General features: G+C 36.2%; 2 pseudogenes; one reads left to right on the forward strand and one right to left on the reverse strand.

The window, feature by feature from the left end:
* Nucleotides 1-27726, forward strand: part of LOC112838266 (elongation factor 1-alpha 1-like) — a 141309-nt pseudogene that overhangs the window by 79498 nt on the left and 34085 nt on the right.
* LOC112838368 (transcription initiation factor TFIID subunit 9-like) lies at nucleotides 20928-21794 on the reverse strand (annotated as a pseudogene).

The following is a 27726-nucleotide window of genomic DNA, read 5'->3' on the forward strand; positions in this document are numbered from 1 at the left end:
GACCGTGTTACTTTATAACATTAATCAAACAATGTGGCATTGGCACAAAGATAGAGAAATAAATCAATGAAATAGAATAAAGAAGCCAGAAATAAGCTCGAACATACATGACCAAATGCTTTTCAAGGACAGTCAATGGAGAGATTATAGTAGCTCCAAAATATGATGCTGGATCAATTAGACAGCTACACGCAAAAAAAAATGAAACTTGACCCATACATTGCAACGTATAAAAATTAACTCAAAATGGTCCATAGACCCAAGTATAAAACCTTTAAAATGGCTAGAAGTAAATATAAAATCTTTGCGATCTTGTTTTAAGCAATAATTACTTAAACACATCAATAGTATAATTCCAAGGGAAAAAAAAAAGAAAAGAAAAAATATATAGTTCTTTATTGAAATTAAGAAATTCACTTATTTGAAAGATGGTATGAAAAGAATGCAAAAACAAGCCACGAACTAAAAAAATATAGTTGCAAATCATATATTTGATGAAGAATTTATATCCAGAATATGGAAAGAACTCTCCATAATTTGGCTTTTGTTGATAATCCTGATATAAACATCAGGGTGCATGTATCCCTTCAAATCAGTATTTTTGTATCCTTTAGAAAATTCCAGTGGTGTGATTGCTGGATCATAGCGTAGTTCTGTTTTTAACCTTTTAAGAAAATTATACTGTTTTCCAGAGTGTGTTGCACCAGTTTTCATTCCCACCAACAGTGCAAGAGGGTTCCCCTTTCTCCACATCCTCACCAACATCTGTTGTTTCCTATGTTGTTCATTTTAGCACTAAATTCTATACCTGAAACCAATGTTACACTGTATATTAACTAACTGGAATTTAAAAGAAACTTGAAAAAAAAGTTTCTTCACTTAGAATAAATAATAATGAAATAAATGACTCAATTAAAAATGGGCAAAAGATTTGAACAAATAGTTTACCAGAAAAATATATGGATGGCAAATAAACATGAAAAGATGCTTGGTTTCTGCTCAGGTCATGACCTTGGGGTCATGGAATTGATCCCCGCGTTGTGCTCTACTTAGTGCAAATTCTGCTTGAGATTCTCTCTCTTGCTCTCCTTCTGCCCTCCCCTCATCTTGCTCTCTATCTCTCAAATAAATAAAATCTTAAAAAAAAAGTGGGAAAACAATTTGGCAGTTTCCTAAAAGTTTGAACATTTACTTACCATAAATTCCAGATATTCCACCGAGAGTAATAAAAGTGGAGACATAAAGGTCTTCACCCAGAGACTTTTACATGAACATTTGTAGCAACTTGATTTGGAATACTTAAAAACTGGACACAAGACACATATCCATCACCAGGTGAATGGATAAACAATTTGTGGTATATCCTTATATGAAACACTACTCAATGTAAAACAATTATTGATTTATGGAACAGCATGGTAAATATCAGAATCATTATGTTAAGTGGAAGAAGATAGGCCAATAAAAGTACACACCGTATGATTCTAGTTACATAATATTGTAGAAAATTCAAAACAAGTCTCCTGCAGCAGCTCAGTGTTTGCCTCTACACAGGCTTTAGGGAGGGGCAGATGGAAGGGAGTAATGTGGGCCGCCAGGAAAATTTAAGGTGGTGGCTGTGTTCACTGCCTGGATATGGTGTGTGTACAAGTATTAAAGTTATCAATTATACTCTTCAAATATGTAGAGTTTATTGTATGTTAATTATAGCAAATAAATCTACAAATAAGCATGTAAGAAACAAATATATATTACTCTAATGCATTTGAAAATCTTGGATTATAACCTTGGTCTGTCTTATTTGACTTCTTTTGTGTCATTAACCACAATTGTTTGAAACATTATTAAAAAAAACAAAACAAAACACTAGGGCTAAAAAAACCAAACCCCAAACCAAAAAAACCTAAGGCTGAGTGGTCAGCTAGCAATAACCCCCATGATTATCAGTACACGGATAAGGATATTTAAGAACATATTCGGTTGTTTGGGTAACTGTTCTTTTTAGTTTATTAAAGTTATTAGTGCCTATCCTTAAGCAAAATTATGTTTTGGACTATATTATCTATTAATAATTATAGAAGCTAAGATATCCATTAAATAACACTTCAAGAAGTATCCTATGTTTTACAATTATAGTTACTCAATATGGACATGATACAACTTTGAGCTTTCATTCCATAAAAAATATTTTAAAGAATCTTTGCAGGGTGGGTGCCTGGGTGACTCAGTTGGTTAAGCGACTGCCTTCAGCTCAGGTCATGATCCTGGAGTCCTGGGATCGAGTCCCGCATCGGGCTGCCTGCTCAGCAGGGAGTCTGCTTCTCCCTCTGACCTTCCTCCCTCTCATGCTCTCTCTCTACCATTCTCTCTCTCTCTCAATAAATAAATAAAAATCTTTAAAAATAAAAAAAAAGATTCTTTGCAGGGTAAGAATTGTATAATGATTTTTTTTCTGAGAGAAGAGAGAAGGAATCTTGCTTCTGGGACTCATGGTAGATCAGCTTCTCTCTCTGACTTGCTGTATGACCATGGGCAAGTTTATTTGATCTCTGCAAGACACACTAAGCTCTTGTATTGCCTCCATCCTGAACAAATTAGCCACAGAGGATGGAAACACTGTAGACTGGAATTAAGAAATGTGCCTCTGGATCAACCGTACCCATTTCTGCAAAGGACTATTACATAATGACACAAATAAAAAAAGGAGACAAACATTTTCTCATACTGAAAAATAAGCACTGAGTTATCTTGTTCCTAGGATTTCCTGAGATAGGGAAAAATCATGTTCACCACTGCTTTTTGGGGATTCTTAAATTTAAAATATAGACTCTCACCTGATAGCTGTCTCCACTATAATGCCTGAATTTGGGCATCTTGCAAGAGACCACCCTGTTTGCTGGTCTTAGCAGAAAGATCCTGCAGTAAAATTGTCTACACCCACAAGGTCAACTGCCATAGAGAGGTGTGACAGGAAAACTGCTATTTTAGAGTAATGCTCCTCAAACTTCAATGTGCACATATAAGGAATCCTCATTCAGGAATCCCTGTTCATATGCAGACTCAGGTTTGGTAGGGAGAGGCCTGAGATTTGGGGCTTCGGTTGGACTTCTGTTTGATGCCATTGCTACTGGTCAGTGAATCACACTTTGAGTAACAAAGTCTTTGACTTTTGTTGGGCCCATTGCTGGGATGTGAAGATTTGCTATTCTATCTCAGAATAGCTGTTAGAAAACTCATGGATCGGAAATTATCTGAACCATTTAGAATTAGGATTGGCTACGTGTGCCTATTAGGTTCAACAAGATAATTTCTTTTTCATGTAGAAGTCCTGAGGCAAAAAATCCAAGGCTGGTATTGTGACTCCGTTATGTCCAAAACCCATGTTCCTTCTCTCTTGTTGCTCAGCTATATTTAGTACATCACTCCAGGAGCCAAGATGGCTATATGACTGGCAGCTGTTTAGTTTTGAGTTGGCAAGAAATAGTAAGATACTAGAAAAGTCTATGCCCTATACCTTTACTAATATTTCTTGGAAATCACATAAAAATTTTCTACTTACAGAGAAGAAACATCATTTACATAGGCCAAATTATCTCATGGCCACATCCAGGTACAAAGGAGTCTGGGCAGAAAGGTGCCCATCTCAAAAGTGGGATTCTGTATTAAGACAGGGTCGGGGGTGGTGGTGCTGGGCTTTGGGAGACAACTAGCATTTCCTGCCACAGTATCACTACACTGATCTTGATTAAAGGAGCTGCATTTCTTATTGCATTAAAGCTCAGCCCACCAATTAGCCATGTAACCCTGGACTTAACCTAGACAGATCTTAGGTTTTTTCTTGTAAAATGACAGGTGTGGACCAGGAGACTGAAATAGCATGAAGGTCCTGGAGGGATAAATTAAGTGTAACTGCCACCTCATGGTTAAGACATAGGGGATGAACTCACTGGCCTGTTTGCCAGGCAAGAGTAACATCTAATTGTAGAACTTCCTCTTTTGTAATATATCCCTCTTGTATTCTTTCATCCAGCCTGCCCTCAATGTGCAACATGGTTTACTGTGGGTATTATGCCTTATTATTGTCCTATTTCCCTTCCTTGATAGGGATAGCACTTTCAAAATATTTACTAAGTAGTAGTAAAAGAGTAATGTCTACTAAAATTTGAAAAATGCTATTTATTTAGAAGTTTCTGCTGATGTTTAAAGGAGGACTCCTGGTTCCAATCCTGACTTGAAGAATGAAGGTCATATGTGTAGAACTTCGAGGGATATAATACAAGTGTATACATTTTCTTTTTGTCAGATGACATTATCTCTTCTGGTTAAGTGAAAGAACAAAGTTGACAAGTACTGAAGATCACATTTAACTTTCAAAACTTAGGAGAGGGGTTTCACCAGAATATATATGTTGTGCAATTTAAAGAGTTCTTTTAAGAGTAGAAAAAAAAAATCACAGTCCTATGAAGATTTATTGTATGTTTTGCATTAAACCATATGATACTCCACAAGATTCATGTGGTTTATGAAATACCATATTCTAACTAGAAAGCACCCATGCCTAATCCTGCTTAAGCTATTATCACTGAGTGTATATGTCTCTGATGGTTTATACATATGTGCAATATGTAATAATCTACACAAGGGCATTTTATGAATCAAATTTTATCCTCTGTTTTAAAGCAAATTAGACTCTAGGGACTTGTGTATTTATTAAATTCAGTTACCCTCACTTGCACATAAAAATTAAATCTACCCTTCTTTTTAAAACAATCCCCATGTATAAAACTAGAAGCTAAGAGATCATATTTTTTAGACTTTAGACTTTTCTATTTTTTTTGGTATTTTAAGAAAGTAAAAAGTCTTAAAATTACAACTTCCAAAACTTTACAAAACTGAGATATAGACATTACTATAATTTGAGGTAATAGTATATATGCTTTTAATTTTTATTAAATAAGTCCTTTATTTTCGCATTTCATGGTGCCTACGTAGCTCAGTCAGTTGAGCATCTGACTCTTGGTTTCGGCTCAGATCATGATCTCAGGGTAGTGGGATTGAGCCCTGAGCTCAGTTGGGAGTCTCCTTGAGAGTCTCTCTCTCCCTGTGCTCCTGCCCCTGGTTCTCTCACTCTCAAATAAATAAATAAATTAAAAAAGAATAAAAATACATACATACGTACATACATACATAAATGTCTCCATATCATTCAGAGTTAAGCAAAGAGACAAAAAACAAAACAAAACAAAACAAAACAAAAAAACCCAAAACAAAAACAAAAGCAAAACCACATGTAGTAATTCAAGCAAGTGAAGTTTATTATAAAAAGTTGTTAATTGGTGGGGACACCTGGGTGGCTCAGTCAGTTAAGTGGCTGCCTTCTTCTCAGGTCATGATCCCAGGGTCCTGGGATCGAGCCCTGTGTCGGGCTCCTCCCTCATTGGGGAGCCTGCTTCTCCCTCTCCCTCTGTCCCTGCCACTCTACCTGCTTGTGCTCTCCCTCTCTCTTTCTGTCAAATAAATAAAATCTTTATTAAAAATTGTTAATTGGTAACTAGGGATTAACTACTAAGAGGTAAAGAGAACTCGAAGGAATGCAGATAGAGTAGCTACTGACTCTGTGGTTAAGGCAGAGTACACAAGGAAGGAGCACATTTGGAGAGGGCGTGCCACAGCCCACTGGATGGTAGAGAAGCTTGTTGAAGTATTTCAGGCTGGTAAGCGGGAAACCTCTGGCTGGGATGCCAGTGACACTCACCAGGAATCAGCTAGAGCACAAGGGGAAACTTCAGGGAAGCTGTCTACTGGGGGTCTTCCAGAGTCTCTGGGATATTGAATGAGGGACTAGCCAAACGTGCTAGGAGGCTGCTGCAGGTGTGCTGCTGAAACGTGCCAGGTAACTGAGCACCACTTCGTTCCCCAGGTGCAGACTGATGCTGCAGGGGCCAGAAGGGAAGAGAGCATACTAAATAGAAGAAGAGACTCTTCTCTCCCGCAGCAGCCCTCTCTCACCCTCTACTGACAAAAGTTTAGCATGACGCCAGTAGACAAAGAAATGTTTGGAGTGCCCAGCTTCAGGATCACAAGGCAGAGCCATGAAGGGTGAATTTGGACCTGAAAGGTAATACATCGATAATGGGCACAATCATTGTATTTTTTTAAATTTCAGTAACAACACAAATATGAATTATTAAGAATGGGAAAATATGAAATTTTTGTCACTATAGTCTGAATAATAACCACAACCAGTAATATAGGGAAATAATATTTGTCAAAACAAATTCATGAAAACATGCCATAATTTAGAAAGGATGGTCTAGAGGGTCAAATTAAAGCATTTTAATCAAATTGTGGCATTTTAATCTGAAAGATTTGAGAGATTACTCAATCCAATTCCTTCATTTATAAAATTAGGGGGAGCCTGAAACCCAGAAGAATTCAGTGATTTGTCCAGGGCTAAAGAGTTAGTTACTGAAAGCGATCATTCATTTGCTCAATGAATATTTATCTAGTAAATACTTCCAGGTGACAGGTGTGGTTCTAGGTGTAGGTGAAGAAAATATATCCTGAGCTCACAGAACTTACACTGAAGTTGAGAGAGTCACCCAACAAAAGGATAAACAAATGAATCCATAATAATTCAGGAATTACACAAGTGTGATGACAAGAGAGCAGAGTGAGAAGACAGAATAATGTCAGTGGGAAGGGAGAGGCTGGGCTATTTATTTATTTAAAAAACATTTTATTTATTTATTTCAGAGATAGAGAGAGAGAGAAAGAGAGCAGGTGCAAGTCGGGGGGAGAAGCAAACTCGCCTCTGAGTGGGGAACCCGATGTGGGGCTCGATCCTGGGATCATGACCTGAGTGGAAGACGCTTAACTGACTGAGCCACCGAGGCACCCTGAGGCTGGGGTATTTATATTGGTGCCATTTGAACAGAGATCCAAAAAGACTTGTCCCATCTCCCAATCCTGAATACTGAAATTAACAATGGCTTTTAGCAAATTAAATATATTTCCTACTTACATCATATCTTTTGTATTTGTATTCATGTTTTTATGGATAGAATACATTTGAATCCACTTTTTGTATTTGTATTCATGATTTTTTGGATAGAATACATTTGAATCCACTTAGCCATCAAGGGTGAATAGTGCCATCATCCCTTTTCTCCTGTCTTCTCTTTATAAAGAAACCTACAATTATCTGTTCACACAATGTTTCAGTTGATAACCCTTTAGGAAACTTCAGGCAGATGGAGCTTGCTGGAAACCTGGTTACAATGGACACAAGTTATACCTCCCAACCTCATACTGACCACATATTTTGACAAGTTTCAACTAGTTTCCTAGATTTTTGGCTGTTTAGATATTATACATGTCTTAAGGGCAATGTTGAAGATTTTGAAAATCATTCAACAGTGTCCTGCATAAGACGATATTTCAGCCCTGAGATATTTCTTAATTATATGAGTTTCCACGGTGTGTGTGTAAGCAGGGAATAAACGTTGCTGAAATACCACTAACAATGTTGCAATTTTGCGCTTTAGAAAGTATATGCACAGGAAGGGAGCTGAACATTTGGTGGTTAATGTGTGATCAGGTTATTTCCTGACAAATAGAGCTGACTTTAAAATCAGAATAACTGATATTACTGTCAGACTATAAAAACTTCATCTTAAGTAGGCAATGTAGCCACAGATATGCAGCTGAGTTTGGGAAACTAAAAGAAAAATTATTTCATGATTATTCTGAAAATGTCATCAAATTTTAATTTGATTTCAACTGGACCTTTTGCAGTACAACCTGACTAATATGTGTTTCCCTGTAATTGGTCATTCAACCTGTTCTAACTTTTTTGGTTGGTGACCCTCTTAATTAATGTAAACTGAATTGCATTCGTGTTTTGATTGGTCAAAAATTTTATGATTTCAAAGGAGATTTAAAATTCTGTAGTCGAAAGAAAATTTTTTGCTTTTCAAATAATTCATTGGGTTCTTTTTGATAATTCATTGGTTATTAAAATCACTTTATTGAATTGCTATTTAATAGCATGTGAATGAAAGCATCTGTGGAATTTAGTCAAAATCGCAATACAAATGGAGATCTTTGAAACGTGTTCATTACCTTATTCAGATCTCTATTTTAGAGATTTTGTCATTAATTCAGCACACCATGTGTCAAGGGGTTAAACTCTGAGACCAGATCACTACAAAATTCAAAGCATTATGTGATGGAAATAATAACTTAAAAGTTCTAAAATTCTTGTCTATGTTTTAACTCGTGTGAGTGTGGAAGTTGAGCTAATGCATCTCAGTGCTTACCTTACAATGATCAAACAACTAAAACCTCAGACCAAAAAAATATTTCCTTTCCTGATTTAAAAAAAAGAAAAACATATACAGTATAATAAAAAGAGCCTACCAGAAAACTGCCAATTATAATTTTCTCTTAGATCTCATCCTAATAAGTTTTTAGTTCGTTTTCTAAGCAAATCAGGTGATAATTAAATGTGCCTGGAGGCCTCCTAGAAACATCCAATTACTCCCCTTATGGAAATCTTCCCCTCAGTTACATGATGATAGACAACTGCTGGGCTTGGAGTTATGTTGGCCACATTAAAGAAAAAAATATCTTGTACTGGGGTGCCTGGGTGGCTCGGTCGTTAAGCATCTGCCTTTGGCTAGGGTCATGATCCCAGGATCCTGGGATCGAGCCCGCATTGGGCTCCCTGCTCCATGGGAGCCTGCTTCTCCCTCGCCCATACTGCTTGTGTTCCCTCGCTGTGTCTCTCTCTGTCAAATAAATAAATAAAATCTGGGGTGCCTGGGGGGCTCAGATGGTTAAACGTCTGCTTCAGCTCAGGTTATGATCCCAGGACCCTGGGATTGAGTCCTACATAGGGCTCCTTGCTCCTTGGGGAGCCTGGTTCTCCCTCTTCCTCTGCCCCTCTCTCTCTATCATGAATAAATAAATAAAATCTTTAAAAAATAAATAAATAAAATCTTAAAAAAATATTTTGTACAGAGCAATGAATGAGAAGGACAAAAGTTTTAAACAAGTTCCTCACCTCTTTTTACTTCTCAGATACATACCTTATATTGAATAGCCAGATCATTTTATTATTGCAAATGCCATGGTTGCAATCTTTTATTGCTTGCGGTAGAGACCCACAGCATTAAGTTAGTATAAAATTACATATAGTTTAATATATCTGTACAACACCTTTAAACAAGCTTCTCTAGGCAAGAAGGTTATCCGTCTTATAAATCTATTATTCCATTGTACATCTTGATAGCCTAGCATTGCTCCTAGCCATGTTTAAGCATTAAATAGTGCATTATTATTTCACATAAATCAACCAGAGATGTGTGAATTCATAAATTTTGCATTTGCACAGACAGTATTTTAAACGTTTTACTGCTTTGTGGGAACTCTAGAGCACAAGCCTCTACACAAATCAGGACCTGAAAAATTTCGATAAAATTTAATATCACAATTACATCTCCTCAAAGTCAATGCGTGCATATTTTAGAAGTATCTTAACTGAGTCCAAAAATAAAAGTAAAATTTGAAAGGTGGCTTTTTGATTGCAGGTTTGTCAGCTATTGTTAGAATAAGTTAATGAGCACTTTGGCTTTTTATTCTTTATAGCAAAATGGTATAAAGAAGATAAAGCCTTATAAAACTTTGAAATGAAAGAAGAAATATATTAAAACCAGAAAACTTGGTAATTACAGTTTACAAAAATAATGCAGGTAGAAGGTAGTGCAGAATTGATAAGCTTGTATTAAAATTAATATACAGCTTTATAGTTCGAGGCTGAAATAAATTTAAAAATGTCATAACTTAGGCTATAAGTTATGGAAGGGTAAGGTGAGGACTTTTCTGGGTGTTTTTAGGTGATTCTCTCTGATTTGGAAGAGAGCTACATTTTTTTTTTTTTGGTGGGATGATATTTACTGTTTCTTCAAAGTTTTCATTATTTTTCCTAGAAAATGTTCCTACTCAGATTTTGTTTAGTAGGAAATGCCTATAAAATTTAATGCACAGGAGTTTTGGGTTCCAGGAGGATTTCTGCTTTAGCATGTGTGTGGTGAAATTACATTTCTGTTGAAATAAGTCCTAATGCATATAATTAACTGAACAAATGCCACACTAATTTGAAAATGACATATTTATCACCTAGAAACAGGTAACGTAGAAAGATAAATTGCTGTGAACATAGAACTTGCTTCCAATCATCATCAAAATCTGGGCAGAAGCTGATAGGAAAGAAGAGAAACATTCTCATGAATTTTTTTGAACTGCTCTTTACTGAGACACTTTTCAGAGTTACCAGTAGGTGATTCCTGGGGGAATAAGTGACAAAGGTAGGTAAAAATAACATCCTACCGTGGACCTTTCCTTTTGTAGTGAGTGATTGTTTATGATGAGGATTTATTACATCAGGAAACCAGTTTCTGTTTTCCTTTATAAACTTTAGATATCTTCTCTGCCGTTCTGAATCTGCCCTTTCTTTCTTGATGGACTGAGTTCAAACCCAAGGTTAACAGTACCAGAAGATCATTGTTTAGAGATTAATCTCTTTAGGGTGATAAGCAAAAGACAGACACAGTGAGTCTTTAGAACCCTACAGCAACTCAGAGTAATGACAAGCATTACCATACCCAGGCCGGCTTTGGAATGTTAAAGAAAGCAGATCCAGTTACCATCCATAAAAAACTAATGGAAACTTCTCTCTTACTCTGATGAATGTTGAAAATGGAGTGGCTTAAATAAAAAATCACTTCCCTTATTATGATGTTTGACTACTTAGCATTCATTGGTTTGGGGTACATTTAGTTTTTGATGGTATTGCTCCTCCTATTTCCCTCTTTCCTTGTGAAAGTTTCATCTTATTGTCTGGGTCTGGACTATCAAGGATATAAGGAAAAAATGATTCATTATAGAAATTACATTTTCTGAGCTAAGCCAGAAGGCACTGTCTTTACTTTAGCTCTTGTATAAGCAAGACTTAGTGTTATGTACATATTTTATGTGTATATAATGTTGACTTAGCAATATATATATATTTATACCACACAAGTGGCCCATGCTACCATTACGCAAATCCCTCTATTTTTCAAAGGCTCTATGGAAACAACTGATGGCTGAGGAAGGAGCATGTATAAACAAACATGTTTAAAAATTCTCAGTCTGTGTCAGCACCATTTAAATAAATATGTGCTTTTTTTTTTTTATAACACCAACATTACGGGTTAGAGGGCAAATTAGAAGGAAGGGATGGACAATAACTATGTTGAATTCTAAAACAGAATGAGTTTGCTTCATCTCTCTCTCTTTTTAAAAAATCTGGTTGCAAACATGGATGTTTCTATTTGAAATAAAAATAGATTCTTTTGTTTGCTAAATTCATGGCTTCATTTTCCACTGGAGACACCACAATTAAATTTTTAAAAATAAACTTTAGCACATCATAGAAAGCACTGTCTTTGTGTTTTATTGTTCTATCTTAGTCTGTATGTTTATTAATTCACCTCAAATAAAATGTTCAGGTTTAAGGAGAAATGAAGACAGTGGGCCAAAAACAAATCAAGAATTGATTGGTCTTAATTTTCATAAGTTTTGCCTATCCCTATCTATTTTGTTAGACATGTTCATTAAAGATGTATTGTAAGCTGTTATAATGAAAAGTGCCATGTCTTTTACACTATTCATCTCTTCAAATGAACTATATATTAATAATCCTTAGATTTTTATTAGAATCGGTGTAGCTAGGTAATAGGAATAAGATATTGCCTTTTACTAAAAACAAAGTACCATATTTTCTAAATAAAACTGACCACCACAGGAAGGCAGGCAACGTGATTTTTTTGCTTGTTTGTTTTCTCTTTATGAAGAGTTGTTACTGAGCTAGTTATATCTGCTGAGAGGCAATATGGTGTAGTAGAGAGAACACAAGCTTTTGTATCACATTACCTTGGTTAGGAGATAGATTCTATCATTTAACATTTCCCTGGAGACATGAATAATTGTCCACCAAACTTTCATACTCTAGACTGATGGCTGGCAAGGATGTACCCTGCCAGAGCACATGTCCCATTGTCGCTCCTCAGCCCTTGCATAGAACTGTTGCGTAGAATTGTACAGTTGGAATTCAAACCTGGTTCCATTTAACTCCAATGACAGGGGATCATACCACTGTATCTTCACCTACAAAGTGATTAATGTCATTTGCCCCTTGAATACAAAGGAATGGAAACATCAAAGGCCCTGTCTTAGTCCAGGTTCTTCAGAAAACAAAGCATGAGGCAAGGATTAGAGTGCTGGTGCCCCATTTGAAAGATAAAAACTCAGGGCAAAAAAAAAAAATGGGAGTAAGGGGTGGGGAGAGCGACAAAGCAAAGTGATGTTGTATGTCACTGCATGTGCTCTTCCTTCAGAGTAAGCCACAGAGAGACCCTGTAGCTTGCTTGGCAGGTGCATCTGTCCAGCACAAAGGATTTCTCAAGACAGTTGCAGAGAATCTATATCTCTGAGTAGTGCTGCCTGCACACTCCTTCCTGCTCTCATTTCCTATTGTTCCAAGTTCTTCACTAGAGAGGAATTAACTTCTCTGACTTTTTAGGTTGCATCACTTGCCCATTGGATGGACACTCAGGATGTCAGATCACACAGCATGTGTGATGTGGTGTTTTATCCAAGTCTGGCAGTGACTTATAGGCATGGCTGTACAGTCAAAGCTAAAGGGTAGAGCCCAGCATCCCCAGGGCTGATAGGTGGAAGGCCCAGACATCAGAATTTCAGGGCTTCACTGGAGGAAGATGATGTCGAAGGCAGACAGCATGGAGGAAATAGGAGAAAACACATGAGATATATATCTGAAACAGAGCCTTCAAATGATTCACTCAACTACTGTTTATTAAATGCCAATTGTGAGGGGCACCTGGCTGGATCAGTCAGTAGAGCATGTGATTCCTGATCTCAGTGTTGTGAGTTCAAGCCCCACATTGGGTGTAGAGCTTAATTAAAAAAATAAATGCCAATTGTGTACCAGGAATTGATAAGGGAACAGTACTAGAAGAAAAAAAAAAAGCTAAAAATTCTCCTCCTTCATGAAAAATACATTCCAGTAGAGGACAAAGAGAAAAATGAGATAAATAAGTATAATATATGGCATCTTGGAAGAGGACCAAGATGGAAATGTGTATATAAAATATTTGTAGGCAAGAGTAGTCAACAGACTCCTTACTGAGAGGATGAATTTTGAGTAAAGACCTAAAAGAAGTGTGGGGGCAACCGTGATAATACCTGAGCATGAGCAAATGCAACTGTTCTGATTTGGGAATATGTTGGTATATTCATGCAAGAGCAAGGAGATGAATGGGGCTGGAGAGGAGTGAGAAATGAGACTAATATGAGATAAAGTCTAGATGATCTTGAGCCATGTAGATCATTGCAAGGAACTCATCTTACTGATCATTGAAACATTTAGCTTGGTTGACTCATTTGTTCATCACAATAGCCCTGACAAATAGGCAGTCTTATCCCCATTTAATGGATGAGCAAACTGAGCCTCACAATGGTCAGGTGAATTGTCTGAGGTCATAGCTAGTAAAAACTCACATGGGAATTACTAGGATCTTCATTATTAGGAGAAATAAATGGTTCCACTCATCTTTCAGAGTCAAAATACCTAAGTATTATCAAGCACTGAGAATATTGATAGGCCACAGCTTTCACGAGAAGCTGTCCTCATTTATTCCTTAAATAACCCTCTGAGGTAGGCACTATGATGTTTTTCATTTTGTAGATGAGGAAACTGAGGTATCTTAGTCATTTACCCAGTGACACAATTGGAAAGTGATAAATCAAGAACTGAAGTATGTTTTAGAACCTGTGCTGTTAGTTAGGATGACAGATCCCCTCTACAAATGTTTTAGTTATTATTGCTATATATCATATTTTCTTTCTCAGAGTACTTGTCTTTCTTCCTCTTCAATTTTGAAACATGACCACACTATTCTTTTCCCTTTCAGATAATTCATTTGTGGTCTATTATATATATTTTTTCTATTTTGAAGAAAATGAAGTAACGTATAATTGACAACTTCTTATGCTTCCTTGGCTGTTTTTTTGTTGTATCTCTACAGTTGAGCCAAAATATTCTCATATCAGTGGTTTCTTTTTATACTTTTTTCAACGTTTTTGCTTTTTCCCCTATCTTACTGAATTACATCTTTTGTAAATTTTTCAGCATGTATCAGTCAGTGAATAGGAAATGCTCTCAGTTTATCTTCATGTGAATTCATGTTTATTTTGCTTTTGCTTTTGAGTGATAATTTAGGCAGGTTTAGAATTTTATTCTAACAGCTCTTCCTCCCTTGTTTTCTGTCATCCATTTTTACTGATGAGGATATTGCTCATCATTTAATTTTTCTTCTTTGTTTTTATGCCCTCTCTTTGGTTTTTCTCTCTGCTTTTTGAACTCTACAGTTTCATTACAGTGTTTTGATGCAGATTTAAAAAAAAATGAATCTGCTCAGATTCCTGTTTCCTTCTTCAGTATAAAGGTTGATTACTTGTTTTGCTTCTGGAAGATTCATACTCATTTCTTCTTTGGCTATTTCCTTTCCTCTGTTCTCTCTGTTTCTTCTTGGCCTCTGGAACTCTTACTAGATATATATTATTGGATATCTTTTTAATATTTTCTAAGTCTCATCTTTCTTTTTATATTGCCCATGTTTTCTCTTTCTGATCTTTCATCAATTCTCTCATCATTTGTACCTAATCTGCTATTTAACCCATAAACTGATTTAAAAAAAAATTATTGGGGTAAAATTTACATACCACAAAATGCATACATTTTAAGCATAAATTTTGATGTGTTTTGAGAAATGTGTACACCTGTCTAGCCATCTCCCCAGTAGTCAAGATATAGGATAGGATAGGATATAGGATATCTTCACCATTCCAATTCACTTTGCAGTGAATTCCCTCTATGGCCTGTCCCAGGCAACAACTTATTTATATCACAAAAATGACTTTGGCTGTTGTGGAATGTCATAAAAATAATCACATATAGTATGTATACACTTGCACCTAGCTATTTTCATCTCAAATAATGTTTTTGAGGTATGCTTGGCTGGCTCACTCAGAAGAGCATGTGGCTCTTGATCTCAGGGCTGTGAGTTTGAACCCCATGTTAGGTGTACAGATTACTTAAAAATAAAAAAAAATCTTAAAAAATTTTAAAAAATAATGTTTTTGAGTTTCATCCATATTATATTTATCAAAAACTCATTCTGTTTTTGTGCTTTTTGATACTATATTTTATGAATATACAGTTTGAATGGTGGATGCCTGATTTTATTGCTCTTCATACATTTACTCCCCCTTGCCCCACATAAAAAAACCCAAAAGCCCAAACCATATTACAAACCAGCTTTACAAATTCAACTATACCTGACCCACACTTTCAGCATTATGGAATAGAAAAACAATAAGCTTTCAAATGATTTCTAAGTGGAATAATAAACCAAATTCTGGAATGTTCTTGCTGACACTGAGCATATAGACAGAGAGGGATGGAAGGTTTAAAAGACTTCATAAAGAAGGGTAGATGGGTGGAGACATTTAGATCAAACACATAAATCACTCTCAGAAGCAAAAAAGTCACAGAGGAAGAGACAAAATACTGAACACAGAGCTGGAATTTGGTGGTTTACTCCACTGTCTACAGGGAAGGGCCTTCAAAGTGAGTGGGACCAGAAATAGCATCCTCGAGGAATCATTGTTCTTAGGATAAATCAGATATATAGAGAAGGAATGGTATCCTTCAGGGATGTGACAATGAGGCAAAGAAGGAAAAAGAGGAAAGAAATTAAGAATCTTGAAAAAAAGTGTGAAAAATTAGTAATAACCTTACCCACTCCTTTTTATTATCCATCAGAGTACCTGTGTTTTATTAAAAAAAAAACAGAAGAGGGCACTCTTGAACTAGCAACCCCATCCATGAATTAAAGAGAAATAGAAAAAAAGCAGATTACAATTACACAAAAGTACTATAAAATGATAACAGAAAATCTAAATCAAATAATTTCAGCTGCTGAATATTCTCCTCATCCAAAAACCATAAAGCAGAGAAGTGTAACATGATTCCTCAAACTGAAATAATATTCCCTCAGCATTTGGAGATATGAGAAAAAAAAACCTTGAATCAGAAGTTCAGAATCTAATAACAAAAATGTATAAAAAGTCAGGATAAAGTTAAATAAGAATTGATTGAATTCAGGAGTTAGAAGAAAAAGAAGAAAAGTATATCAGAAATGAAGACTACATTTACTACAAGGTATACAAAGGAAAATAGATTCAAACAAATATTTAAAAGTATTGCTTCCATTCTAACATTGACAGAAAACCAGAAAAACAAATCTATAAAATTTCTCAGGTTTATTCTGTGAAGGCAGCTAAGACTGGACATGGTGGCAAGAAGAAAACAAATATACACAGTAGCTGAACTGGCTGAGAGATGGGAGTAAAAAAACCACTTTCTCATGAATAGAGTGAGTGGGGGATAGGAAAATTATTGGCTAGGATTTTATACTATATTTACACATATACCAGTACCATTATAGGCCTACTACTTCTAAGGGAGGAGAAATTCTTGCCTAAGACACAAGTCAGAGTTTTGCTGTGACAGAGAGTGAATAGAAACCACACAGATGAGACCCTGGCATCCAGAGAAACTTTCCATTTCCCAGGAAGAGCATGGAGAACAAACAACAGCAATATACCATTGGAGGAAAGACAAGAGGGTGGAGAAAAAGCAGCCATATAGCAGAGTGCATGGAGGGATGACTGAAAGCCGAGATGGAACAGAAATACTAAGGAAAACCTCTAGCAACTCAACACAAGACAATGTAATCCACCACTAGTAGAATTGAAGCCTATGATACAAGAAAGGTAACCAAGCAACATCAAAACCCAAATCCTGCTCAACCTATGACTAGTTTTTCTTAAATCCTGACTCTAATGACCTAACAGTCATTAATTACTAAAGCCTTATGACAAAAGAATAAATATCATAAGTGATACTTATTTCATTATGTAATGTTCTACATACTATGTCTCTATGATTCTACACATAGTGTTGAATAAAAAGGCGTACAGTACACAGAAAGCAAGGAAAAACAATCATTTGTCAACAGATAGAGCAATCAAGAGAACCAGATCAGATATGAGCAAGATGTTGGAATTATTTGAGATTTAAAAATAACTATGATTCACATGTTAAAGGATCTAGTGGAAAAAGTGGACCACATGTATGAACAGATGAAAAATTTTAGTGGAGACTCAGAAACTATAATGATATAATGAAAAAGAAATGCTAGAATTATATCCACATACACATGGCACACACACCATCACAGATAAAAAGTGCTTTTGAACAGTTCAGAAAATAACCTGACAGCTGAGGAAAATATCAGTGAGAAAAATATCAGGAATGTATCATTCTTTAAAATCATCTAAACTGACATATAGAGGGAAAAGAAAGTGAGAAGAAAGGAACAGAAAATCCGGGAGCTATGCAACAATATCTGATAGTCTAACACATCTTTAATTGGATCCTAGAAAGAAAAGAGTGAAAGATAGGAAATGGACAGAGGAACTATTTGAAAATATAATGGAGAAGAACGTTCCAAAAAGAATGAAAGATATCAAACCACAGATCCAAGAAACTTTAAGATGCCTCAACTGGGCGCATACACACATACACTAGTCAAATCATCCTAAACTGCTTTTAACCAAAACGAAAATATTGAAGGAAGCCAGAGAAAGAAAAGATCAATTACATAAAAGAAACACACTGTTTTACAGACTACTTGTCAGAAACTATGCAATAATATAGCAACTAACAAATCAATCCTAAAATACTTAAAAAAAAGCAAAGGATACGGAATAGTCAAACATTTTTTTTTTTGAAAGCAGTATTGGTGTACTCTTACAACCTGATTTTAAGACTAACTATAAAGTTACAATAATGAAAATAGCATGAAAATGGATAGAGACATCGATTGATAGAATGAATAGAAATAGACTCACACACATATAATCAGTTGATTTTTCACTAGATAATTCAGTGGAAAAGGGATATTATTTTTAAAATATGGTACTGGAGAGATCCCTGGGTGGCTCAGTTGGTTGAGTGTCTGATTCTTCATTTTGGCTCAGGTCATGATCTCAGGGTTGTGGGATGGAGCCCCCCATCGGGCTCTGAGCTCAGTGGGGAGTCTGCTTGAGATTCTCTCTCCCTCTTCCTCTGCCCCTCCTCCCACTCACTCTCACACTCTCTCTCTCTCTAAAATAAATAAATCTTTAAAATAGTATATGGTATTCGAACAACTTGATATCCATATTAAAAAAAGAAGCAAGCCAACAAAACAAAACAGAAACCCTCAATCTATTCTTCATACCAAATAAAAAAATAAACTTGAAATGGAAAATAGGCCTAATGTAAAACTGAGAGCTGTAAAACTCCATAAGACATTAAGCTAGAAAACATAGGATAGATTTTTATGACCTTGAGTTAAGGACAGTTTTCTTAGACAGAATATAGAAAGCCCAAATCATAAAAGGAAAAACATACAAAATACATAATTGAAAAAAACAGCCCTCTCCAGAATATATGAAGAAATTTTACAACTCAGTAATTAGAAAATAAGGAACCTAATTTAAAAACTTGGCATAAGATTTAAGCAGATGGTTTACCACCATGGAGATACGGATTGCAAGTAACTACATGAAAAATGCCCAATAACATATGTCATTAGGATGATGCAAATTACAAATACAATAACATATCACAACACACCTATTAGAACAGCTAAAATTAAAACAAAACAAACTAGCTGACAATACCAGGTGCTGCAGTGAATAGAGACCAACTATAACTCTCACACACTGCTGGTGTTAATGAAAATGGTATAGCCACTTTGTAAAACTATTTGGCATTTTCATATAAACTTAACTTACTCTTACCAACAACCCAACAGTCCTAGACCTAGGTATTAAAAAGGGCACGTACTGCACGAAGCCCTGGGTGTTATATGCAAACAATAAATCATGAAACACTGCATCAAAAACTAATGATGTAATGTATGGTGATTAACATAACATAATATTAAAAAAAAGAGAGAGAAGAAAACACACACACACACACACATCCCCATATCTGAATGCTTATAGTAGTTTATTCACAATTGCACCAAATTGGAAACAACACAAATGGTCATTACCTGGTTAATGTATAAACAGAGTCTTCTGTCCTCTTCTTACTTCTTTTTCATCAATGCACCAACTAAATAGTAAAAGCAACAGCAGAAACTGTTTTTCTTTACATATTTTTCCCTTTTCCATTTTAACAATATAATAGCAGAAAAAAAAAGGAAAGAAAAATTTTGCAACAAAGGATGGTTCTCAATTTTCCATTTCACTGTTTGCACAGATATAACTGGTGTGTGTGTGTGTGTGTGTGTGTGTGTGTGTGTGTGTGTGTGTAGTCGACCCTTGAACAACACAGGCTTACAAGTTTGAACTGCATGGGTCCACTGATATGTGGATTTTTTTCAATAAATACTGCCCTATAAATGTATTTTTCTCTTTCTTACAATTTTCTTTTTTTTAAAAAGATTTTTTATTTATTTGATAGAGAGAGACATAGCAAGAGAGGGAACACAAGCAGGGGGTAGTGGGAGAGGGAGAAGCAGGCTTCCCACTGAGCAGGGAGCCCCATGCGGGGCTCGATCCCAGAACCCTGGGATCATGACCTGAGCCGAAGGCAGACGCTTAAGGACTGAGCCACCCAGGCGCCCCTCTTTCTTATCATTTTCTTAATAACATTTTCTTTTTTTGAGCTTACTTATTGTAAGAATACAGTATCTAATACATATAACATACAGTATATGTGTTAATCGACTGTTCACGTTACTGGCAGGTCTTCTGGTCAGCAGTAGGCTATTCATAGTTAAGTTTTGGAGGAGTCAAAATTTTAAGTGGATATTCAACTGCTTGGGGGTCAGTGACACAACCCTTGTGCTGTTCAAGGGTCAACTGTATTTGCAGAGTTTGTTAGGAGCCTGGAATTCTCTCATAATAAAATATCAGAAGCTGAACTGTGTCCACTGCAACACGGTAACTACTGAAATTTTGTTATCAGTTAAAAAATTGATTACAGAAAGTTAAGCCTTTTATATCATTTTCTGAGTATTGCATTTCTGTGTATCTTTAAAATCACTAAAATCATGTTATAAATCATGTCAGAAAATACTAATATGGCAGCCCTTTGGGATGGCAAATGATGTACCGAGGAGACTTATTCCTATGACTGTTCCTTTCAACTACTCCCAGGAAGCACTATTGGCTCGTGAATGGTTGTGGACAGGGGCATACTGAGAAATGTAGAGGCAGCAGAGGGCTGTCAGATTCTTCCTAGTTCAGGGACACTGACCCCTGGGCTAGACTTCTTGGCAAGACCTTTGTGATAGATTTTTTTTATGTCATATATCATTCCCCTATCCTACTATGTTCTAACATTTTCTTTAAAATTGGCACAAATTAGAAATTACAACAACTCAGAAACACAATTATGCTTTCAAGCAGTTCTTATTTTTAAATTAGTGTACACTTCAGTATTTTAAACTTCCTCAAAATTATGTCCATATATTAGTATGACTTCATTTCAAATACCTAGGCGGGCGGGATTAGCGGTGCTGAGCTGGGTGCTCGAGGGCAGGGCTTGGTAAATTGGAGATCAGGGCAGGCCTGGATAGGTTGTTTTTTGTTTTTTGTTTTTTGTTTTCTCAAGTGGAAAGGATAACCATATTTACTCATTAAATGCCATTTAAGTTTTCTACAACACAACTTGAAAATACCCAGCATACATGTTTAATCTCAGTACAATGGTTTCAAGACCAAGTATACATGTTACAAGCATCAAGGCTCGATTACAAATTATCATCGTCATCATCGTCATCATCATCATCTTCTCGTTTTCTTTTCAATGCATTTGATGATTCATTGGCAGTATTTTGTGATGACACCATGTTAGTGGTAATAAAAATGTTTTTAGACCCAATTAATGATGGATTAATCAGAACATTCTGAACTGCAGATGGTGCAGGAATTGATGCTTTCACAGTTGGGGACTGTGATGTGGGTATCTGTACCGTAAACCTTTGCCCTGTGAGGGACATTGGAGTCCCTACTTTAGTTGACACAGACATGGCTTGTGGGGTTGGTGTGTCAAGTGTAGGAGTACTTGGTCTGCTAGTAACTGAACCAACACTTAACCATGGAACTGTTATTCTTTCCGCAGAAGTAGATGCCTTTTTTGTAAAGACTTAAGTCTATAGTTTGGAGTAGTCAAGCAGTATCTATCAGGTGGCAAACCTGGGGCCTGAATATGGCTTGATTAATGGCAAAGGAATTTGATTTCTTTGCCTTACAATATCTAATAAAAAATCTCTTGGGGGAGGAGAAGTAAAAGACTGATCATCAGCATGACACTGGATGGCCAGTCGCACATCATCTGCATCAACAGTGGCTTTCTTAGCATGGCTGGAATAGATTTTTACATCACCTAGAATTGTGATCACATATCGGAAGGCAAACTCCAACATCTGATTTATAACTTTTGGCTCATATTCTGTAATCCCCATATCCTTCAGGATTTGTGCCATCATCTGGGCATCTTTTGGCATGCTCTTGGGAGAAGCCATCTTGCCAGACTCCATGATATCTGTTGATCAGACTTCTCGAGCTAAATCACCCACATTAATGTATTTCAGTCCTGATCTTGATGCAAGTTCTTTGCCTCGCGTGGTTTTTCCAACCCCTGGTGTACCAGTGAGCAAGATGTTTGGAAGCAACATTAGATAGATTGTTATTTTGAGAAGATCTGACCAGAAAGGAGGAGAATATTGAATGTATTTTCTACAGATGGAGCTTTGGGATATTGAGAAAGTGGATTTTCCCCTCCTTTTTCCTTTGTTAATATTCCCCACTTCCTACAAATGCTCCTAGACCTTTGAATTCAAACTAGCCTATTAAATAACAAGGGATAGAGAGGTGAAACAAACATCATTTGAACCCCTAGATTCCATAAAAAGGAATGACATTTAGACCATATACTCAAAACTTCACTACATGCTTTTTATCTTATATAATCTTTTTTTTTTTTTTTTTTTTTTTTTAAGTAGGCTCCATGCCCAGGGTGGAGATAACCCGGGGCTTGAACCCACCACCCTGAGATCAAGACCTGAGCTGAGATCAAGAGTCAGAAGCTTAACCGACTGAGCCACTCAGATGCCTCTATTATCTAGCATAATCCTCACAAAACTCCAACCCACAAGAAATATGAAGTTTTACTTGTATCATGAGCTAAATAGACTTGGCATGATAACGTAAACATGGCAGATACTGTCCTGTGTCTTTTCTGGAAATATGCATTTTGGATTCTAAATAACAAACACCTCTTTGGGAAAAGAATTATTTGAAACTGTCTGTAGTTGTATTTTGTCAGTTATGTGCAAAATTTAAACAAGCACCTTGTGCAATCATCTTCTTAGAAGAACCACCATGTTCCAGGGAACAATAGTAAATACTACCTTTGGGACCATACATCCAACACTTGCTTTTCCATAGTCTCTCTACTCTTTAAAAATCCTCAAATTAAAACAAGCAAATATACAAAAACAGCCCCTCTTATTCATAATCTCCAAATACCATCCAGAGATAGTGTACAATTTTTTGAAATGCTAATCAGCAACTATACTTGCAGATAATATCTGCTGGGGTTCACATCTATTTAATTCACCAACCAGTTAATAAAACACCTTGGGTGTAAAGTCATTTAGAACCATGATACTTGGAATCATATGAAGGCTGACTTATAAAAAAAAGTATACTATTCTTTTCTTGACAGATTGTTTAAGGAATCTCAGAGAATGGAAAACTGCTATAAAGAATAACCCTTATCTCCAGATAAAAGTCTTTTACTGGGATATATGTTTAATTATGAGCCTCATATAATTGCAAAAATGTAGTAGACTTATTTGTTAATAAGAGATGAATCGATAACCAATTTTCTAATATTTTTTATAGAAAAAATTTTAGATTAGAAACTGGGATATAATTTCCCATACTTTCATATTGAGCTTGCCTACATTTTGAAAACATAAGTAGTTTGAGAGTCATATCTCTACCCATATTTCATAGGAGAGGGGGAAAAAAGGTACTTAGTACTTTAACAGATAGTAAGATCTTATCATGTTTCATTCAAAATGTTTCAAAACAGTTTTCATTGTCTCCATAATCTTAATAACACCCAGGAATTTTGAGGGTATTTTCATAAGGTGTTTTGTTAATTGAATATCTTAAAGTAGTAGAGTTCAGAGACAGAATGGAGGCTCATCTGTTTTCAATAGAAGTAGAGATACATTCTCCATCCTCCGAAGTATGTTCACATGGACAGATCAGTGGGATGTATTTCTGTGGATGTGGTTGGTTAAACTTCAGAAGTACACAGGAAGCATGAACAGAATGAGGAGCTCTGGGAAGATAAATATTCAGGCTACAAAGATTGAGAGGTCAAAGCCAGCCACTATACCCCAGAATCTTGGAAAGCTCACAGAAAGCACTATTTTTCTGAAGGACTGTAGGCAGCTTATTCCCCTCACTGCCACCCTCACACCTGCACCCTCCAATCTCAAACTGTAGCTGCATAACTCTGGGCCCATTTAATTATCCTTTTGTTCATTTGCAGGGCTGTGATTTTTAATCTGTTTCTTTAAGCTGGTCACACCTTCATATCAGACCCTTGACTCTTTACCAGGTTTTGGGGAGCAGAGCTTAGCTCTCTACTCTTCAGCCAGCTTTCCTGTAAAGGACCCAACAATTCTGCCTTGAATGCCTTTTCCTTCCTTTTCAGATGAATTCCTATCAGCCTCAGGATCCATATCAAATTGTTGTCTAAAGTTGTCTAAAGAGACTTCTCCAATCTCGTGGTCGGTCTGATCTCACAGTAATATTCATACCCACTCCACCCGATCCTGAACCAGTTTGTAGCAACTATCATAACTGTAATTACCTGTGCAATTACTTACTGTCTGCCTCCCTTCTTAGAACTTAAGCTCCCAAGGGCAGCAACTGTGTCTCCCTCCCAATTTCTATTCCTAGTGTCATTGCCAGGGTGACTTGCCATTATAGGTGTTCAACTAACGTTCATTGAGTGAATGAATAAGGGATGTTTCTCCTTTGAAAAGATCACCCTTATTTATATCAGCTGGTAGAGCTATCTCTAGTCTAAATGGGAAATTTTTCTTGGGTCCTGTGCTATACATCTTCATTCTTAGCCTTTCCATCTCTGAGCTTTGTTTAACTCTTGAGATATAAACCTGAACAAAGACCAAGGCCCTAATATATACTTACAATCCTGTTTCTGTAAGTTATAATTTACATTTATTACATCATAAATACTAGGCATTTCAAGATAGTTTACAAGGTTTAATAAAATATACTATTGAGAAATCTCACTTATAAAATGCAAATTTACATATGTCCTATTAATTTATAATTAAAGTAGACATTACTGCCATATTTGAAATATGAAGTATGTTCCAAAAACTTTTCTTAGAGTTGTTTTTGTTCAATGCTGTAGTTCACAGTTCTTCACAATCCTTAGCTTTCAGTTGGTATTGATTATGTTCTGGTAGTAAATGATTTACAGATCCATTTGACAATTTACATCTAACAATATCAGAAGAAGCAACTGCATCTATTTTTGGTAGAAATGTGCATGTTTCCTAGTGAGAAAAAAACCACTTGATTGGGATTCAGGAGCCTGGGATTTCAGTGGGAGTTTTGCTACTAAATGGCTGGGTGTCCATGGGTGAGGTGGTGAAGATCCCCTGAGCCTCTGTTTCCTGGTGTATAAAATGTGACATAGTCTAGTGTCTCCTAAACTGCATTGTTCCGGATACCAGTTCTGTGAGTTGTTAGTATTCTGTAATAAAAATGTGGTAAAATAAACATGGGAAAATTGAGATAAATGAAGTTAGTAGGATTTTTTCCTCTGAGATTTCTTAGGACTCCTTATATATGATCTCCAGAATTAGGCAGTTTATGTATTATCTCGATAGTGACTTGGCCATGGAACTCTTTTTAAAGAATTATCTATTGACACAGTTATGGCTAGTCAATAAACTATCTAAAATCCTTAAAATTCTAGTAGAAATTTAATTTATGGCTATAAAACTCTTTTTTTGGTGAAAACAACAAAAAAGGAAAGATGAATAATGGTGAGGAGAAGATGAGATTCGGATATTAAAGGAAATTTAATTAAGTACTATTGTTCCTGTTTTTAATTTTTAGATGATGAGAGGGGTTCAATATGTCTTACAAGATTGAATCCATCAAATACACTATTTTTCTCTTTATAAATTTTAGAAGCACAGAAAATGATAAAGAAAATGTGAGAACAGTTAAAAGGAAAAGAACACACAATGGTAGGCAAGTTCTCGAGAATGGGAATGTGTTGTCCCTCTTGTTCCTCCTTGACGACATAAGGCAGAGTTGTGCAGGCAAATGCTGGCTTATGTAGCTTCTCTGGATGCATAGGAATGTCTCTATTGTCTGCCCAAATCCCCTTAATCTCGATCCAACCTCTTTCATCCTAAGACTCCCAACACTTAGTGGGAACTGATGATAGATCTTCAGCCTGACATGAAGTAGAGGGCAATAATAACCACAAATCCCACGTGTCAAATGAATGCTATTGAAGGAATTTAATTACAGAAGAAAATCTTATCAATTGACAATGGGAGGTAATGCTGTAGAAATGGAATTTGGAGGTTGCTCAAAGAGATGCAACCTTGTGCTTTTTGATAGACTTGAGGACAAAGAATTCAGTTGCGTGTAGTGGAGGCACATTTCATGCCTGTTGACTCTGCTGCTTGATCTATGTATCAGCTTTGTCACCTACCAGGATCCTACCACGAACTTGGGTGTCCTCACTATGGCCACCGTCTGTCAGTGGTGATGCATATAAGGGCTGTTTAGGGCAGAGACAGACCTGACTCTGTTACTAGGCACCTCTAACTGGGGGAAGTGAAAGGCAGGGATCAAATAAGTCTCTAAAATAAACACATGCACTACAACTGTATTTTGTTTTGAAACTTTTGTTTAGACTCTTCTTTCATTTCCTTCCAGGTATAGCTTGGCTTACTCCTGTACTCTTAAATTAGGTAATTAATCCACATGAATTAACATCAAAATGAAGTATTCTAGATGATATCCAATTTGGCTCTTAGGTTTTATCACCTATGGCTGGCTAAAATTGACACATCCTATGAAAGTATTGTAATGCTTTGTTGAAAATTATGTATTTCATTTTTTTGGATATAGAAGGTATAAAGTAAGTCTAAGGGGCGTACATAGCTATCCTTAAATTTAGAAATATTTTTCCTTGTATTAGGCGAATGATTTTGGTTTATCCCAGCATTTAATTTCTAGGTGATTTCAATACAATGAAAGATCTCATTCTGGATGATTATTCAATTCTTTTTGATAAAAGTTATTAATTCACTTACCTATACTAAAGGAAGTAATTTGATCCATGGGTTGTTTATTAACATATGGTGAATGGTTATATCAGAAAAATGAAAGTCATCCAAAATATTTTTCTTTTTTCTTTTCTTTCTTTTTCTTTTTCTTTCTTTCTTTCTTTCTTTCTTTCTTTCTTTCTTTCTTTCTTTCTTCTTTCTTTCTTTCTTTTTCTTTCTTTCTTTCTTTCTTTCTTTCTTTCTTTCTTTCTTTCGAGAGAGCATGAGCAGGGGGAGGGGCAGAGGGAGAGGGAGAGAGAGAGAATATTTTTTATATAAAGATTTTATTTATTTATTTGAGAGAGAGAGAGAGCAGAAGAAGGGGCAGAGGCAAAGGGAGAGGGAGAAGCAGACTCCCCACTGAGCAAGGAGCCCAACGTGGTACTCGATCCCAGTACTCTGGGATCATGACCTGAGCAGAAGGCAGACACTTAACTGACTGAGCCACCCCATTAGAGAGAGAAAATCTTAAGCAGGCTCCATGCTCAATGCAGAGGCTGAGATGGGGCTCGATTTCACGACCCTGAGATTATGACCTGAGCCTAAATTAAGTCGGCCGCTTAACTGACTGAGCCACCCAGGTGCCTCCAAATCTATTTCTTAATCAAAAAAGAAAGGAGATAAAGCATGAGAGGCAAGTTCCAAAAATTCCCTTAACCTGAAATATTTTGGTAACAATAATATATTTTGAGGATTTCCATTTAGGAGCAATGCTACTTGAAACCTAAGTCATGAGAGTCATCTCATGCATTACCTATTAAAGTCATAGTAATCCTCTTGGACACTGACAGACAACATGTGACATGTTCCTTTTCACCTTATTTTTTGAGGACAGCACACAGGACAAATTAACAGCATTGCCTTTATGAAAACACTGTGGGATAAATACACCGTGCCCTAAATACATCTACCTTCCTTTATCTTCAATAATGACAACGTTCCTTATTCAGTTCATGTGATCTGCAGTTCACATCTGTAATCTAAAATCAAATTTCAATCTCCTAATAATTTTAAACAAACAAACAAAAAATCTTGTGGGAAAACTTTTGAAAAGAACTTGGCACAC

The sequence above is a fragment of the Callorhinus ursinus genome, unplaced genomic scaffold (genome assembly GCF_003265705.2).
Source record: "Callorhinus ursinus isolate GAN/ISIS: 27379988/994484 unplaced genomic scaffold, GSC_fseal_2.0 scaffold26, whole genome shotgun sequence".
In the NCBI taxonomy this organism is placed as follows: domain Eukaryota; kingdom Metazoa; phylum Chordata; class Mammalia; order Carnivora; family Otariidae; genus Callorhinus; species Callorhinus ursinus.